Raw genomic sequence first — 5,610 nt, forward strand, 5'->3', positions numbered from 1 at the left:
TCTTTCAAGTTTCTCACCGTTAAGTTTGATGTTGGCTATTGGTTTGCTGTATATTGCTAATATTATGTTTAGGTATGGGTCTTGGATTCCTGTTCTTTCCAAGTCTTTTAACATGAAGGGGTGTTGAATTTTGTCAAATGCTTTCTCAGCATCTAGTGAGATAGCCATGTGGTTTTTTTTTTCTTTGAGTTTGTTCATATGATGGATTACCTTGATGGATTTCTGTATATTAAACCATCCCTGCATCCCAGGGATGAAGCCTACTTGATCATGGTGAATGATCATTTTGATGTGTTCTTGGATTCGGTTTGCAAGGACTTTGTTGAGTATTTTTGCATCAGTGTTCATAAGTGAGATTGGTCTGAAGTTCTCTTTCCTGAAGGAAGATTTATTAAAATGCAGCTCTGAATCTTTGCTGTTAGCTTTGCTTTAGAGAAGACACAAATCCCATTGGACTGAGACTTAGATCAGAGGGAAGAGATAGCTCATAACATGTTTTCAAAAAACCTTTTTAAAATATGAGATTCCAGGATTACTTTTCTTACTGCTGTGACAAAATTCTGACACAAGGAATGTAAAGAGTAGTGTATGATTTATTTTGGCTCACAGTTTGAGGAACTCATGACAGAGAAGTCACTTGCAGAAGCTTTAGGTAGCTGATCACACTGTATCCCTAAGAAGCTGAGAGCAGTGAATAATGACATTTGGTTCCCTTTCTCTTTTTAAAATCCAGTCAAGAATCTCACCCATGGAATGGCATTGCCCACATTGATGTTAGGTCTTCCCATCTCAATTAAGCAAATCTAGAAACTATGTCATTGATAAACACAAAGGTCTGTGTCCTATTTAATTCTGTGCTGTCATGTTGATGAGACTAACACAGCAGGCCCACTCCAATCTGATGTGATGGTTCTAGAAACTGTGGGAAAGCTTTGAAGTAGTTTTATCTAGTAACCATTGCTATTTCTTACTCTCCTCTACCTTAGGTCAATGCTTATTTGCCGTGATGTGTACTACTTTCATTCAGTTGAGAATGTGGTGACTGACCTGGTAAAACATTTATCAAGAAGTCCCAGGTCAAAGCACTTTGAAAAGCCAATGCAGCCAAGAGATACACTTGCATCAAAGTGGTTAAGCCAAAGCACAGAGAAGTATGAGAAAGACTATGTAAACTCATAAGAAAATATGGAGCAGCAAGGATCGCATGTAGAAAAATAATAAAATTTGCATTCTCTTGATGTTAAACCATGAGCTGAGAATTCTGATACCTTCACATTGTGCTGGCCAGTCTCATATAAACTTGGCACAAGCTAGAGCCATCAAAGAGGAGTGAGCCTCAACTGAGAAAATGCTTCTATAAGATCAAGCCTATAAGGGTTTGTCTTAATTAGTGGTTGATAGGAAAGGGCCCAATACATTGTGGGGCATGCTAGCCCTGTACTATGATCTGACTTATATAAAAAAAAACAGACTAAGCAAGCCACGAGGAGCAAGTCAGTAAGCAGCACCCCTCTGTGGCTTCTGAATTAACTCCCACCATTAAGTTTCTACCATTTGAGTTTCTGTTCTAACTTCCTTTAATGATGCACTACACTGTGCATGTAGAAGCCAAATACATCCTTTCCTTCCCAAATTGTTTGGATCATAGCATTTGATCAGAGAAATAGTACCCCTAAGTAGGACACACACAGTTGTGCTTTCCCAGGTTCATAATTTATTATTTACTCCTTTGTTTGATTCACACGACTACTTTCACTCTCCAAACTTGTATTATGTCCTGTGTTTTCCAAAGCCATTCCTATTACCTTGATTCAGGTATTGTTGGCAAACTCTCACTCAGTTCCTCTTCTAGCACAAAACCAAGTGATCACACTGCCTGGAAGGGTTGAGTGAACTGTGAATAGCCACACAAGTTTTTTGGACCAGGGTGCATACAGAATAGACTCTGTGATTAGGACGTGCAGAACACAGGGCTCAGAGTTCAGATCCTTGCCAAACACTCGGCAGACATGAGATTTTTTAAACCAAGAAATTTAAACTAAGAGCAAGGACAACAGCAACTAAATAGCATCTTCATGAAGTAACCAGATGGTGTGAAAAGACAGGAAGCCAGCGAACAGGTTCATGCTGGTGTATGTTCCAACGAAACTGAATCTTGTCACTGGAATATCTTGCTTCTTCCTCTGAGTCTCAACACTGATCACACTCCTCAGCAAACCTGACATCACTGTGCTAGCTCCTCACACGCTTACTCCACCTCCCTGGTAGATGACGAACTCCTGTATGACTAGCATTGTACCTTCCACACAGTAGATGTCACAGTGCCATTCAGAAATAAAGTTCAATGGTTGTATGTTGAGTTGATGGATGGAGCATATGACAAGGCTGGGCATGAGATAGAGCTTTGGATATCATTTTTTTCTCTAGCTTTTTCAAACACTGTGGGCGACAGTTATGAATTTTAGCTAGAGGGGAGAAATAACTGATAATGTTTTTTAGCACAGCAGAAAAGCCATTGATGACAATACTTAATTACACATTTCAAAATAGATAGTATAGAGGCTTGTTAATGTTCCCCACACAAAGTAATATGTTTGTAATGATTGCTGCCAATTAAGTTGATACAGGCATTACACCTGCATACTTGTATGGGACCTTACTCCATACCCTGAAACATTGCATATCAATTAACAATTTTAACAATATTTTATCGAAGTGACATGAGAATGGAAGGGTTTATACATAGATTCTTTGACCACAGCATCACCATATAAGCAACCCACATTCCTCTCTTTTTATAGTTCGAATACAAAATGTCTCCCCCAGGAGACTCAAATTTTAAAGACTTGGTTCCTATCAGGTGGTTTTATTTGGGGAGGTTCTAGAGAGTTTAGGAGATGTTACCTAGTTGGAGGGTGCCAGTGAATGGGAGGAGGTCCTTCAGAGTGACTTCTCTGTGACTCCTTCTTCTCTATCCAAGTGAATCTATACATATGTTCATTCTTTAAACCGTTCTCTCAGATATTTTGGTTATACAATTGCAAAAGCTTACAAACCTGCATATTTAGTTAACTAATGGAGTCTGTGGTTAATTCACTCATTTACCATCAACCATTCTGAACTCAGGCTCAGAAACATGATTTACCAAACAACAGTGAGGGTTTGGCAGAACTGGAACCAGGATTGTTAGGCTTCATGATCCACCTCTAGAAGTTTTATCTCTTTCCTAGAGTTGCTTCTCACAAGCACACCAGCCTGCCCACCTGTAAACTAGATGATTCACTTACCATAGTGCTTCTTTATGAGTCTGTTTGAGAAAAGAACACTGTATCCAGGAGATACAGACCCACTAACACTGTCTTTGGAATCCCAAGTGGCCCCTTAAACAAAGGCACATTTTTCCTTCACCCAATGAAATTTCTATAACTAATCCATTTTCTATAACAAAGATTAGGGGTAGGGAGATGGCTCAGTTGGTTAAATCCTTGCTATATAAGCATGAGGACCTCCTTACTACCCACATATTTTTAAAATTCAGATATAATGGCATGTGTCTACAACCCCAGTGCTATGAAAATAGAGACAGGCAGATCTCTGAGGCTTATTGAGTCTAGCCAAATCAATGATTTTCATCTGAGACGATGTCTTAAAGTATAGTGTGAAGAAAAGATTAAGGTAGTTGCTTGGTAGCAACACCTGACATCCATGCATCTGTAGAGAGGTATTTGAGCACCATTTATACAAACGTTCACATATACGTGTGAACATACACACACCAATATAGGGTCAAGGGATGGCTCAGTTAGTAAAAAATAAAAAGATAAGCTATATTCTGAGCATCCACAAAAATTAAACCAAACAAACAGATAAACAAAAGCTGCATAGGTGTGGTAATGTGTACTATAATTATAGTGCCTGGGAGACAGAAAACAGAATCTGGGCCTTACTGGCCAGCTAGTCTAGTCTGTTTGGTGAGCTTCAGATCAGCAAAACCCTCTCTGCACAAAGGTAGGCAGCATCCGAGGAGTGATGCCTGAAGTTGTCCTCTGTCTTCCATACTTTGGGGCAATCTTATGTGCATGTATACATATGAATACGTACATGTACACACACACGCACACACACATTTGGAAAACCTCATTCTCTCAGATCAGAAGCCTCCATTATCATAATGCTACACCTATAGAACAAATGAATGCCAAGGCTCTGAGCCTCTGAGTCTTCATATTCTTGATCCTGAATAGTGCCCAAAAGGGACTGCTAAAAGCTGAGCCAATGGGGCAAGAACCACATACCAACTTTGCTAGCAGTTGAACAGTGAATATTTGTGCAGGAAGAAAAGGGCAAGAAAGAATGCTTCCTCTTAATTCTTTAGAGCCTCTTAAATTCCCAACTTGTATGGGATGGGAGTAGGGGTTGGGGTTGAGTCATCTTACAAAGTTCTGGTACCCAAATCCCCAAGTCCTGCCTAATACAGGAGATATGTGGGGCCCGAGTTGGTTGATTTTATGGAGGTTTCCCCATATAATCCAGGCAACTTGGAGCCAGAATATCTGTCAACATAAAACACTAACAGGAGGCCAGTCCTACTGCAGTGTTGACCTTATCTGAAAGGCTTTATGTGATCAGAGGAGACTTGGCAACCTACACAGACTGCTGGGAGAAAAGGGCTGTGGTGCTGAAGGCTGTGGTGCTGATGTCTGCTGCCCCAGCCTTTTTCAACTCAGCCAAATGAAGGCATAGCAAACAGGGTGTCAGTGTGATGACTGGGGGAACACAAACCAGAGACAGCCTCGCCAAGTTAAGTACATTCAAAGGAGAAATATTTATATTTTACATTTTAAATAGTCCCCGAGGAACATGCAATATGTTTCTCATCTCACTTGTGTTTAAGAACGTGCCGTGCTTGAAAAGCAAAGCAGACCCCAAGCTGTGTATTCAAGTGATAGCAAACTTCTTATCGGATGGATCAAAATAACAGACTCTGAACACAAACACACTTTCTGTGCAAATGGACAACATTCAGGATTTCAGTTGAAAAGGGGAAAGAACTTTTCTCATGACATGAATGTGTTCTGTCACAAGACCTGGCCCTCTGGACACAAGGGACTAAAAGATACTATGTGCCCCGAGTGTTTCCCTGGTACACAGAAATGCACACTCTCTGGAATGTGGTTTCTCCTAGAGGAAGATACCTCCTTGAGAAAAGTATAGATCTTTGCAAAGTGAGAATTGGAAACATTCCAGAAACTCCCAATAGATGTACAAATCTGGGTGATTAAAAAGAAATCTCAGTAGGGATAGAGATTCTAAACTACAGTTAGGGAGACAGAGGATAATAATTTTTCAAGGTTCCTAAATGATCTGAAAGAGGACCATGCAGTTGTGTTCATCTTAGTAGAAACCCAGGCTAATGAGCAGACAGAACTGGACGGTAGAGGATTTAAAAGCACTCTACAGGGGAATGAGGAAAAAGGTTAATAGGTAGGGCCCTTCAGTAGCTGAGTCACAGTCCCTTATTTCCATCAAGGGCAATGACATATATAAAAATACCAGACTAGTTTCTGAGGGATATAGGAATCAGGATACTATGTTCTACCTGTAAGACTT

This window comes from Micromys minutus, assembly GCF_963924665.1.
Source record: "Micromys minutus genome assembly, chromosome: 6".
In the NCBI taxonomy this organism is placed as follows: Eukaryota; Metazoa; Chordata; class Mammalia; order Rodentia; family Muridae; genus Micromys; species Micromys minutus.